The 14553-nt window shown below is 40.0% G+C and overlaps 1 protein-coding gene across 3 annotated transcripts in view; it reads right to left on the bottom strand.

The window, feature by feature from the left end:
* URI1 (URI1 prefoldin like chaperone) overlaps positions 1-14553 on the bottom strand; it is a 46167-nt gene that overhangs the window by 30882 nt on the left and 732 nt on the right. The window lies entirely within an intron of this gene.

Below are 14553 nucleotides of genomic sequence, written 5' to 3'. Positions count from 1 at the left end.
TCATTAACCTCTACATGATAATCCTTTCGTAGCTGCATATTAACTAGTTACATATTCATAATCATTTACATTATTTAGAAGACCTTCTATGAAAATTTCCAGGCGATATCCATTAGCTACAATGTTAAAGGTTACTCAAGATAGTCTGCTTAATGTTTCCAGGAAGCTTTTTTTAATTAGTAAATATGTAAATTGGAAGCATATGCTTTTTTTGCTTTTTTTTAGTATTTTTTTTCCTTGGAAGAAAAAATGGGCCATCAGTAGAAAAGCACATGGACATATGCTGTTTTCATCAACCCTTAGCCCCTTAAGACAAAAATCAATAACACCAATCTATTTTAAAATTCATATTCTTCCTTTTGATATTTCCCATGAAGGGATATGGAAGAGCAGTCAGAAGAAAAATATGCCCCAGCCCCAAGACAGAAGAATGGTTCATCTAGGTCAGTGACAGATTGGTGGTGGCTCTCCAGACAGAACTCCTTCCCAGGTACCAGGATTGAACCATGGGTCTTTTGCATGCAAAGCACAAGATTTATAGCCTTTCCCAAATGACCACACTCAATAAACTAATTCAGTATCACTTGAACAGATGTGAGGGGAGGAACACTGGTAAAGCAGCTTGAAGGCACATTACTCAGCAACTATGTTGAAACTCTGCAGATCCAACTTCCTGGTAGAAAACACAAATGTCAGACAGAGGCTAAAGCAAGATTATCCTCTAATAGTGAGTTCATTCACCAAGCGTTGAACCTTGCATAGCTAAAGCAGAGCCATCCAAACCCCAAGGTTGGTAAAAGTACAAAAAAAAAAAAATCTTTAAAGGGAAGGGGAAGGAAATCTGGTGCAGGATTGGGGAACCAGTGGCCTTCTGGAGGATGCTAACCATTGATCATCATGGATGAGGCTGGTGGGTAGGGGTAGCCTGGGACACTTTGCTGCTCCAATTCCCTCCCTCACACATAACTGCAGCTCTGCCATAAATCTGGGCCTCCACCCTGCCCTCATCACTGTCCCCTCACTATTGCCAGCCCTGCCACCTTAACTCCACCTTTGCCAGTGACTGCACCCCATGCTGCCGCCATGACACAGTGACAGCAGCAAGGACACAGTGTTAGCAGTGCTGTGACGGAAACAGTGCATCAGTGGGTGTGGGGCAGAGAGTGGATCGGCAGCCTGACACAAATTGCTTCATGCAAGTACCTAGAGGGCCACTCCTCTAATGGGAGATAATATCCTCAAAACAGTAAGACTAAGCCTGCTTAGTGGCAATGGAACACTGGCTGGGGAAAAAGAATGGAGTATTCAGGAAAAGAGCATAACTGGGTGGCATCCTGAACAGCAGCACTCTGCACTGCAATATTTTGTTGCAGGTCCCACTTGTAATATATGCCTCTCAGTGCAAAAAAAAAAAAGGCTGTTTCAGGCTCGTCATCTATACACAGTACAGTCCAATTACATACACATTTTCTGTGATGCATAGCCCACTGAATTAAATAGGGCCTACTCCTAGATACTCCTAGATAAGTATTCATAGGATTGCAGCTTTGAGCATATTTAGTGCCTTAACACTATCACTACTATCACTCTCAAGTATGTACATAAAGAGCAAATTAAAAAGCAATGGGTAAAGTACATAGCAAAAAGGGAGCAGCTACCATCGAAGAAAATAGTAGCTACATTTCTACTCAACCCATCAGTTATCATGGTAGCATGGACATAATAATAAATTACCGTATTTTTCGCTCTATAAGACACACCAGACCACAAGACGCACCTAGTTTTTGGAGGAGGAAAACAAGAAAAAAAATATTCTGAATCTCAGAAGCCAGAACAGCAAGAGGGATTGCTGCGCAGTGAAAGCAGCAATCCCTCTTGCTGTTCTGGCTTCTGGGATAGCTGCGCAGCCTGCATTCGCTCCATAAGACGCACACACATTTCCCCTTACTTTTTAGAAGGGAAAAAGTGAGTCTTATAGAGCAAAAAATACGGTATATTCTGACTGGCAGGGTTCCTCCCTCCTGTAAAATGGCTCATGAAGCCACACTTGCTGAAATGTATGAAGTGATTTATTTGATTTTTTAATTCTACCTTTTCCTGAAGATTCAAGCACAAATGCCTTAAAGGAGGAACATGAATCCAGGAGTCAGTACCCAAGAGTCCACCCTGGTCTGTGGCACACATAAACTGTAATAGTGTTATACACACAGCCAGGGTTATTTGGTGGGGTGGGTATAGAAAAGCATTTAGAACTCCTGAGACAATTAGTGACCTCCAATTATCATGGTGTGCATGATCATAAAATACCTAACCATAACTTCAAATGAAATTTCTGATTGAGTCCCAAATAAATCTCAACTAGTTTAACAGCTTGTTTTGCGGGTAAAAGTTCAGTTTGGTGCCCAGTGTCATATCCTTTGCTTGTAGGACAACCTGCTTGAAAATGATGTAATGTAAACCTTGGTTTTCAAACCATAGTTTTACCTAATGGTACAAGATCAAGTAGCTATTCAGAAATAGAAGTTAATGCTCAAGCATTGTGTTTGCAACAGTACCTGACTTATGTCTCCTCTTGGTATAAATGATATACAGTGGTACGTCCGTTTTCGAACAGCTTAGTTCCCGAATAACTTGGAACCTGAATGCTGCAAACCCAGAAGTAGGTGTTCCAGATTTCGAACTTTGCCCCGGAAGTTGAACGTGCTCCTGAGCTTCCATTTTTACTGTGGCGCAGCCCATTTGAGTCCCCACCATTGTAATTTAAGCCTTCCGTTTCTGATTACAGTGTTCTGAGGTGATATTTGGTGCTTTTGTTTTTGCTATTTTTTTGCGTTTTTGTTTGTGTGGCTTTTTCATTTTTGTGACTGTGGCTTGTTTTTTTAAGACTATCATCAATGCAGGTAAGAAAAAATAATAATTTTAATTTTTATCATCTACAATACTGTTATTTATTTTATAGTACAGAACATTGACTATTGCTTTCATTTTATGGATCAGTGGTCTTGTTAGATAGTAAAATTCATGTTAAATTGCTGTTTTAGGGGTTGTTTTTAAAAGTCTGGAACGTATTAATCCATTTGGCATTACTTTCTATGGGGAAGTGTGCCTTGGTTTTGGAACGCTTTTGGTTTTGGAATGGATTTCCAGAACGGATTAAGTTTGAGAACCAAGGTACCATTGTATGTGCTTGCAAACATGAGATTATAGTGCTATATTTGAATACTGACATCTTTAAATAAAATGTAGATTACCGTATTTACGCATATCTGATGCATCATCAAATCTAATGCACACCTAAATTTTCAAAACCTTGAAACCAAAAAAGTATTTGCTGACAAATGTAAATGCACCATCAAATCTAATGTGCACCCTAATTTCTGTGATGTAATTTGGCCAAAAAAGGTGTGCGTTACATTCAAGTAAATACGGTATTAACTATACACACAGCAAACCTAGCATTATCCAGCACTAAACCAGAGGTAGCCACTGTGGTTCAGATGTTTTTTTGGACTACAACTCCCATAAGCCCTGACCACCAGCCATACTATTAAAACAGAATACTGTACATGTTGATATGCATTTGAATGTGCAAATGAAACAAAGCCAGATAAGCATTTCTGCTCTGGGCCAACAAATAATATAATGAAATATAATTGTTTCTTCAGGTGTTGATTCAGAACAATATTCTTGTCTATACAGCAACTGCATCCAGAGTTTTAAACATATCACTCTCTTTTTATCTATATTAATGCTGTTTAGGGGCCACAAGGGGGCACCATCATGTGAATCACCACCAATATATGTAAGCAATTGCCCTAATCTGTGTAACAACCACAATTTATCATCCAACTGCCCATGCTTTAATGCAGTTTCAGTTCTTCAAATTCAAACTTTCCACATAACGAAAGCAAGGTGAGTGGGGTGGAATAAACCACACCAATTATACTTTCAGGGGGAAATGATAAATGTATCCTTTTATAACTTGCAGCTTTAGAAGTTAGAGTTGGAATTTATCAAGTTCTATTCACTGAATTTAATGGGATATACTCCCAAGTAACTGTAGGCAGAATCTCAACTTTAAATTTGAAATTAACCCAAGAGAACATAGAATTTGATGCAGTTAATACAAGACTGAAAGGCTATTCGATTTCTACTTCAACAATGAAATCAATTTTTTATTTTATCATTTCTACACAAGGGGAACTCACACCAGTGTTTGAAACTCCCATTGTTCTAGGTGCATTTTGTGACTGGGAATTCCATTACCACAAGCAGTTTCTGAGCTCTGGGTGCAGTACTGCACCTAAGATTTCAGTTTAAAACTGCAGAGTGGAAGGAAAGAAGGACCTTTTTCTGCCTCCCCACTTTCAGCTACTCTCTGAAGACCCTCGTAAGAATATTAGGGGGGTAGGCAGGAAAAGGACTCGTCCATGTGAAAATGAACATAATATTTTAGCTGAAGTTCATTCATTTTCAGGTTTGTATTCTTGTTTTAAAGAAGTGCACCTAGACATTCTGCTGTTGCGCCCATAACCTAGGTTTAAGGTGTCATTTAGCTCCTAGCTTTCATATCTCAGTTTCTAACGCTGAGTCACATGCATATGTCTCATTTAAAAAAGAACTATATTCCCTGTGCTGGACTTTTCTTGAATGAATAAAAGTTATTCCTTAATTAGAAGTCATAATCAACCTTCATAGAAACTTTTTTAAACATACATTGGCAATGTTATCTTAGGATAGTAGAATGTCCCAAACGAAGCCATGTGTCAGGAGAGAAGCACTTTGATCTGCTTCCCTGGATCAGCTGCTGCTTAAAAAAACCATGGGACGTTGTTAACATTGGCTAAAACAAAATAGGATAGGCAAAACATCAATAGATTTTAGGGGTGCACACTCAGAGGATGACCTCCAAACCATCCTAAACTTATTCACAGCTTATGAAAAGCTTGGCCTATCACTCAACATCCAGAAAACCAAAGTGTGCTGCACCAACAAGCACAAAGCAACCCCTCTGCAGCACCACAAATCCAACTCAATGGTGTAACACTGGAAAGTGTTGATCACTTCTCCTACCTGGGCAGTTATCTTCCCACAAGGACCAACATTGATGCCGAAATCCAGCATCGCCTGAGCTCTGCCTTTGAGGATCAGGACATTCACAGGGAAACCAAAATGCTTGTTTACAAAACTATTGTACTACCAACCTTATTGTATGCTTGTGAAACATGGACCACTTTAAAATGCCATCTCCAATTCCTCGAAAAATTCCATCAACAGTGCGTTCGGGAAAAAAGTACATATCACTTGGGAAGACAGGCAAACTAATGCCAGTGTACTTACTGGAAGAAGCAAAGATCACCAGTGTCAAAGCAATGATTCTTCAACATCAACTTTGTTGGACTGGTCATATTGTTCGGATGCCTGATAATCGTCTTCCAATGCAACCACTCTATTCTGAACTTAAAAATGGAAAGCGTAATGCTGGTGGTCAACAAAAGAGGTTTAAAGACTGTCTCAAGGCAAATCTTAAAAGGTTTAGTATAAACACTGACAACTGGGAAACACAGGCCTGCGAGCGCTCCAGTTGGAGAACAGCCTCTACCAAAAGTGTAATGGACTTTGAAGAAGCTCAAAATCAGGATGAAAGGGAAAAACGTACTAAGAGGAAGGCATGTTTGGCAAACCCTCACCATGATTAACTCCATTCCGAAAACCTATGACCCCACTGTGGAAGGATGTGTGGATTCAGAATTGGCCTCCACAGTCACTTATGGACTCATTGTTGAGACCGCATTCATGGAAGACAATCTTACTTGGCTATGAGTGATTGCCAAAGAAGAAGAAGGTATGCAGTTAAAATTTGGAATTTGTTTATCACATTGCAGGTGACACTATCCTAGAAAGAGGGCTATTTCTGTACATGATAAATACTGTACATTCATGGTGAATTTCAACCCTGGTTTTGGTGAGAAGATGTGTATCATATATTCAACCCCCTAACTTATTTCTGAATGTTCAGTTTGCTTTGTTTGCTCAATCTGTATTTTATTTTTGAAATGTTAGTATGCTGCTTGGAGCAACTAGAAAAGCTGTAAATCAATGTTTTGGGTTCAAAATAAAGAGTTCAAAACATGAAACTGAACCGACATTCTTACAGCATTTATACACAGGGATATCAGTCTGCAAACAAAATTTCTGAGAAACTAAGATATGCAGGTCAAACTAAGCATATTTGCTCAAAAGTAAGCCCCAGTGCGTGTAATGGAACCTATTTCCCTAGAAAGAGCTTATAGAATTGCAACTTTAATGGCTTTCTGGAAAGCTTGATCTAACTGTAACTCTGACAACAACTTTTCCTAAGGCCTGCAGCAAAGCACAAGCATTCAGCATAAACTTCCTCATCTATAAAATGGGAACAAGTGGTTTAGAAGTATTATGTACCATTAGAAAAGTTACCTAATTATGAGTAAATAGCACAACTTGAGGCTGTTTAACCTTGAATTACACTCCACATTAAGCATCTTATTTAAATCATGCTTCCATTTATTAACAGAAAAATGAAGGCAGTGGTAGCACTCAAGAATGTGATTACAATTCCTTAAATTTCAGGTGCATGTGAATGTTGGAGTCCAACTACAGGATACCTCTTGTACAGGTGAAGGAAGTAAATGTGGTGTTAACACAAAGTATAAAATACACTGAAATACCAATTATTTTCCATTAGGAGTACTGAGAATTGATATATCTTCAGTATAAACATTTTTAGCACCTGACACCAAGCCTTGGTTCATGCTGAAGTGCTGAATTTGTATCTGGGCTATATCACCTCATACAGCCAGAGGGGGCTTACATGACACCCATCTATCATAGAAAACAAGGCAAATTTAGCACACTTCTTCATGTAATGAATCATTTGTGTACTCAAGAATATTCAGCCTGCAAGCCCCCTGCCAGCTGTATAAAGCGGTATTGCCTAGATGTAATTACTTCAGGGAAAGCATGTTAAAGAGCTAAGATTTGACATTCTGGCCACCAAAATAGTACAAAATGATAAACTCCAGCTACTATATGCAACATGATGATAATAATTCCAGTTACAGATAGGTAGCCGTGTTGGTCTGCCATAGTCAAAACAAAATAAAAAAATTCCTTCCAGTAGCACCTTAAAGACCAACTAAGTTAGTTCTTGGTATGAGCTTTCGTGTGCATGCACACCTTCTTCCGATAACTGAAGAAATGTGCACGCTCATACCAAGAACTAACTTAGTTGGTCTTTAAGGTGCTACTAGAAGGAATTTTTTTATTTTGTTTTGATGATGATAATAAGTTGAAATAGTATATACAGCATACCAGAAACAGCCACATATAGATAAGTTGTTCTCAGGTGGGTCAAATATTTGACCATGGTAATGGCTATGTTACAGGCTGCAACCCAGTCATGTGCATGGAACTGTCCATGTTCACATAAGGGCTTTTGACTTTAATGGTTGTTCTAGTCTAGTGCTGTTTAATATATACATTTCAAAGGGACTCAAATGTTTAGAGCCCTTGTCTACCAAGATAGAAAACTATAATCTATCACACTTATACTGAGCAGGATGCCTCATTTTAGTTGGTGATAAACTGAGATATACAGCTCAACTCCATGCTAATCATTATTTTGACTAACATACAATACTGCTTATCTATGTATCTCCAGACCTGGTATGTATGTTCCATCACACTCTCATACACACACATAAAAGCCCACCTACCACTCAAACAGATGTTTTGTTGGAAATGTGTTTATTAGAATAATCTTGTGCTGGTTTACCAATACAGAGGCACTGGATTGCTTCCAGTTGGTTCTCTACAAGACATCCTTACCTGCCCGACACCCAATTGCATATGATGGCAGATGATCATGGCTTGTGAGGGACAGTCCCATAGGTTGAATTGGGAACTGTGCCAAGCCAAATAGTTTATTAGGCCCACAGGCTGGCGGTTTGCAATGCTGCTTTAAATCTGATGCTTTCCTTCTCATATGCTGGGGTAGCTAATGTGGTACCCTCCGACTATTGTTGGATTACAACTTGCAACAGTCCTGACCATGCTGCCTGGGCCTGATGTACATTATACTTCAACGACATCTGGTGGACGCCGCATTGCTACCTCTGCCATATGTCCTGAAGAAGGGGAGACTACTGTGCACTTTTTTGAATAAACAGCAGTTTTCCATCATGTCCGAACTCTGAAAACTGTGAGTTAAGCTAAGATAATTTTTGAACACTAAACTACAACATTTTGCATTTGAACCAATACAAGTCTTGATTTATGCATTCTGTCCTCCAAGTGCAGCTGGAAGGATAAGCTTTTAAACTAACCAGTTTTCCTTTAGTCAGCTGAAATGAAAGGGTTTAAGAACTATTTATAATCTTGGTTTGTTCACCAATCATAGTTTATACTAACCAAAGTTCCATGAGTTCAAACATAATGGAGACTCTTATTAGTTTAAAAGCAAATGCTTCTGATTTCTTCCTCACAGCCTGCCAGAGAGGGAGCAGGTGAGTCCAGGCCAGCTAACACACAAAATGCTGAACTGCAGTTTGAACATAATGCTAAACTGGGCCCATGGTTAGCTTACAAACTAGTATCTAAAAGTACAATTGGATCCTTATCTGTGAAAACAATTAGGATACACCACAATTTATCTCATCTGGATGTAAATAGAAGGTGCAGTTTATTCAAAATGGAAAGTGAAAACGTTCAATCTATTACCCTGACATGCACAAGAGGGGGGTTGACTGAGTGAGTTCAAGGCTTACTACAGCTTGTTGTTGTAACTGTTGTTATTATTCATTCATTTCCAAATAGCAAACGGATAAAATATATCTACACTGTGTACAGAAACAAAACAAATAAAACTGAATCAAAATACATTAAAGAAACAGAAAGAAGTACAGATTGGGTCACCCGACAACAAGGGCATAAAAACAGTAAATCATTTTCATAAGGCGACTTGCTGAAATAATGAAGTCTGAAGTTCATGCCTAAAACAAATTACAGCTGGTGCCAGATTTGATTGCACTGGGTAGAGTTCTCTAACCCTAGCGCTACCATACTAAATTCATGCGCTCTTGTTGATGGTCTGACATGCCAGGCACCTCCAGATGTTCCTTGGTAGCATATCACAAAGATCAGGGAAGTGCATAGAGACTAAGGCAGCCTTTTACCTACATAGGCTCCAGGTTGTTTAGGGGTTTATATTCTAACAATGTACTGGCAGCTCTCTCAACACAGGTGTTATATGTTATCAGTTCCCCAATGCACAACAGCAACCAGACTGCAGCTTCCAAACCAGTCTCAAGGGCAACAGCAAACTGGTTTGTTTTATATATGAAGTGAGTCTGCAGCTCTTACTTCAGTAAATAGACTTAAGTACTGGACTGTGAAAGATTCAAAATCCTGAAGAGAACTAATATATTTTGTGAAATTCTCCTATTTTATTTTTTTAAAATCCCTTTAAAAATCCCTTTTAAAAACAGCACTGAAAAATGTAAAGCTACACATATTGATGACAAAGAAAAGCTTTCTGACCTATAAAACAGCCTTTTCCTCTAGCCCCTCAATGGACAATCTTGGGAAAAATGCAGTATGTGTAAGTTACCAGTAGTTTAACAAACATGAAGATTCACAGATCCATGTCCTTGACCTTATATTTTTCATATGCAAACCAGTGAACTTGATGTTCCAAGAACGCAAACTATTCTCCCAAGTTTCTCTCTGCAAAAACATAAGAAACTTTTTAAAAGTACAAGTACTCTCAGGTAAATGTCATTACTAGATGTTCTTGATAATGTATTTCTGTCTCTGAGCTGAACAGTGAAAATTAAATAGAACAGCTGTACCTAACTATCCTCTCTACAAATTATCACCAGATTTTTCCAATAGGTAAGCAGTCCTTTTAATAAACATTTGAAGCTGCTGAACACCAAAAGCTCAACAGTGAGACATTGCAACCCATCCTAAGACTGGAATCAGTCCCATTCTGTTAAAAGGGACAAATAATATGCCAGCTTCTTCAATGGCTGTGCTGGTGGAAGCTGTAGTCCAAAACATCTGGAGGGCACCCGGCTGGGAAAGCTGCGTTGGGGGGGGGATTCACATTGTATATGCATAAAACTGCTGTCCAGTCTGCAATCTGCTATATTGGGTAGATGCTTTAAAGCAGCCATCCTTCCATATGCAGGCTGCCTACTAGCCTTAACAAGTTACAAAAGTATCCCCAAGACCATAGTTCATTTGAGTTAACACCACAGCAGTTAATTTTAGTGGAACGCTTCTTCTGAACCAATAACCTACTCTTATTTTTGCTCCCTCTGGTTTCTTTTCAAATAATGGTATCTCACATGCGTGTTAATCACTTAATTATTGCAGCAACCTAAGTTAGTAGTTTGTATGTGTGAAGAAAAGCCATGTGATATCCAGTTCTACTGACAGCACCTCAGGCATTCTGCTTTTTACTGAAATCCATTCATACTTTCTTCAAGTCATAAAATGATTAAGAGGCATCACTTCCAGGCGTGGGGGTAGGATGGGGTAGGTTCACTCTTGAGTTTTGGATCAAATTTAATTTGACTCTGTGCCTCTATATGCGGACTCAACATTTTGGAGAAAACTGAGCATGTTTGCTACATATTATGGAACTTATTTACACAACAGATTGTAATGACCTGAAAACAGCCCAGATGGTACAGCAGTAAGCATATGGGGAACCTTTCCTTAAGTGATTCTGAAGTGATTTGATTTAAAAGAAATAAAGCACAAAAATAGCATATTAGTGATTTTTAGTTTGGATAGAACTCCAGTGAGAAGTTAGACCATTTATGCCTATAACTGAATGTCAAGGGGTCATGATAAATAAATGAACCTTCCCATAAACATAGGACAGATTTCTTTTTTAGGTGCTAGATTTTTTTTTATTAGAAAAAAGTGAAAAGGCTGGTGAATTCTTTTGTTTTCCCCCTTTATCTATTTTAAAAGATTTATACCTTGCCTTTCAATATAAATTAATCCCCAAAGCAGCTTATAAAAGATTATACAACTCAATACATAGCTATTAACCCATCTTGATGGTGGGACAGCTAAAAGCGACACAGAGAGAACAGAAGGTTAAAGACTTCCCCAAGCTCTTTGGCATTCCTGCCACTGCCTGTAGCAAGCCAAGGGCAAATGCACCTCGCCAAGAAGTGAGGGCATTACGTATCACTTGGGAGTGGGCTTCTCACACAGAGCAGATGGAAAAGTGACCCCTGGAGTCAGGTGCTGGATTGTCAATAGATATGCCAGTGGAAACCATGTTAAACCCTCCTCTCAGCTCTCTGGGATTCTTGCTACTCTTGTCTAATTAACACCTATTTCATGTAATAACTTGTAGCCATTTTGAGCATTATGATGCCACCACAACTATAGCTTACCATTGTTTAATATTGTTAATGCTAACATTTTAAACTGTAACAGAACAAAATAACCAACTATATCAGATCTCTATGATTAAACATAGGGGCTCTCTTCACTATTACTTGTACAATGCTGGGAACAAGAATCTATCCTCTTGCAAGACAAATAAAATGTAAAATTTTCCCAAAGTTATCAGTGCAATACAAAACCAAAACCAAAAAAGTCATATTTTCACCCCATCCAAAGTGTCTTATATGCATCTCATAGGGATGGATAACTAATGTATTCTACTCACCTCACTAGGGGTTGTGGGCAGGAAAATAGAATGTAATAGCACTTCAACAGGAGACACTAAGCCATCTGCAAATGCTGCTTTTTCTATTATTTCTGCTGCATTCTCCCACACTAGCTGACCTGGTGTTTGTCTATACAGTAGTCCTGTACAACATGCAAAGGGATTCAAAGATGTGTAATATATAGGGAGCTCCTCTGCTCCACTTAAGTTACTTTTCAGTGTTTGTGCAAGCACATGTAGAAAGTACAAACAAAAAAACAGTCACCCTATGATGGGTGAGCCAAGTCCTATTCCTATAAAACACGATTAGTTTCCAGGGTAAACCACACTTTCTGAAGAAATGGCCAGTCATGCAGAGGCCCAGTTGATGTTGCTTATCCCATATGAAAGAGGTGAAAAGATGATATGAACCAAGCCTGCACATGACTGATGATCATGTGGATGGTTCAGTGCACAGTCAAGGTTGTGCAATGGAGTGAAGCTGCTTGCACCACTTCACCGCCACACTGTACCACAGCAACTTCTCCCACTGAATGTATGAACCATGGTAATGTCGTCCAAAGTAAAGTGGTGTGCTTTTTCTGCCTTGTTCCCCATGTGGTAGTCCTATAATACCCTCACAGCAGGTTGTATGCAATTTCCTGATAGCCAGAATAAGCAAAGGACTTCTACTCTGTCCAGCCTGAAGACAACCATTGGTCAGTTTATCCTCATCATCCAGCTCTGTTTTACTCCTAGAGTAACATGTGGGATAGGCAACAATATATTGCTGTGTCCTCACTTTCAAACAGGAACACTCCTGTTCAGGGTTCCAGTCAGTCAGCCATATCACTCCTACAGAATACCCTAAGTCAAGAGGTTTTCAACCTTTCTGAGTCCCTGGCTCAGTCCCTTGACATTCTTTCTGCAACACCCTGTAGGGCTCAGGACCCTAGTTATGTCACCCCTTGCATGCAGAGCTGGCAGCCCCTCACCCTTTCTCAAACACCCTCCCTTGTAGAGTGTTCCCTCAGTCACCTCTCCTCTCCCCTCTCCTTGGGATTCCTCTGGGCAGCCGCAGCTGCCGCCCCTGGTCTCTGAGCTGCCCTCCCTGCCCCAAAGAGAGGTGCCTTCTCACACTGCCCTACAGAGACCTGGGAAGCACCCCCTGGCCAGCTCCAGAAACACCATTCACCCGCAGAGCTTGTAGCCAGGGCTGCTGCAACAAATAGCTGTGCAAGCCTTTGGGAGGCAGAGATGCGAGAGGGCATCAGAGGAGGGAGGGAAGGAAAGAAGAACAGAAGCCAGTGTTGCCCCAGGGTGCCACAGCAAACTGGTTTCAAACCACTGCCCTAACCCATTCTGTGGCCCCCTTTGTGTTTCTCTTTCCAAACTGACACTCAAAAGTTCTGTAGCTACTGAACATGCTCAACTCTCATAAACAAACCACATACTTGGAAGTAAGTTTTACCAATTTCTGTGGACTCACTTCCAAATAAATGTGTCATTGCAACTTTCAAGAGGCTAAATAGTATGCTTCGATGTCTTTTTTCTTTTTAGTATGTAGCACTATTTCAGCTCTAGTAGTTGCAGACAAGAACTAAATGCAGGCCAAGTGAGCAAGTGATTGCACCCAGCACAGAAACCAAACACTACTATTCCTCTGCAGGCTTGTTTTAAAAAAGTTTTTATCGCAGGCCAAAAACTTTTGTGGGCTTATCTACAACTCTGGCCTATTAAGAAGCCAGTCCTCTGAAGTTCAACGGAACTTACTCCCAGGTAAGGTTTGCATTTTTGCCTACAACTCCATGCACAGTTGCCTGGACATAAGCCCCACCTGAAGCACCGTGATTTGTATCCAATGTGAGTTCTACTCAGAATAGACCCATTGGAAGTACAGTGGTACCCCGGGTTAAGTACTTAATTTGTTCCGGAGATCCGTTCTTAACCTGAAACACCACTTTAGCTAATGGGGGCTCCCGCTGCTGCCGGAGCACGATTTCTGTTCTCATCTTGAAGCAAAGTTCTTAACCTGAAGCACTATTTCTGGGTTAGCAGAGTCTGTAACCTGAAGCGCATGTAACCTGAAGCGTATGTAACCCAAGGTACCACTGTAATGGATATGACATAACTTTTGGTGGTGTCATGAGACAGTATTTTCTGAGGCTCCTCCCAGATTCCCTCCCAAAAGATGTTAGATTGGCTCCTTCTTTGCAATCCTTCTTGGCAGCAGGCTAAGACCTTGTTCAGACAGGCCTTCAAAAACTAAGATGCTGATCACTGGATTGCTGATCAAGGCAAACTGTACTTTAATTACTGGTTTTAAATGTCTTGTGGTGTATTTTATCTATTGTTTTTTACTAGTTTTTTTTTTTAAGCGAGCTTGCTTATCACTTTGTACTGTATTTTATAATATTGTTTTTAAACATTGGAAGTCACCCTGAATTCCGACTTGGGGAGACAAGAGATAACGCAGTGTCCAACTAGGGCCAATGAGAGACCAGAGCTCAAATCCCCAACTCAGCCATGAAGCTCCCTGCGTGACCTTGGAGCAAGCCCTACCTGGGGCTACCCTGTTTAGGGAATCTTTTAATGTTTGATGGATTACTGTATTTTAATATTCTGTTGGAAGCCATCCATAATAATAATAATAATGGGCCAGGCACTGCCTTTCAGCCTAACCTACTTGACAGGGCGGTTGTTGTTGTTGTTGGGATTAAATGAGTGGGTAGAATTATGTATGTATGTTGTAAGAATAGCAATAACCACCACGTTAATTTCAAGGGGTCTAAGCCGAGTAGAACCAACACTGGGTACCATCCAGATGAACTTATTTCCAA

This window comes from Podarcis cretensis, assembly GCF_951804945.1.
Source record: "Podarcis cretensis genome assembly, chromosome: 8".
Lineage (NCBI taxonomy): Eukaryota > Metazoa > Chordata > Lepidosauria > Squamata > Lacertidae > Podarcis > Podarcis cretensis.
This window is presented reverse-complemented; position numbering and strand designations above follow the sequence as displayed.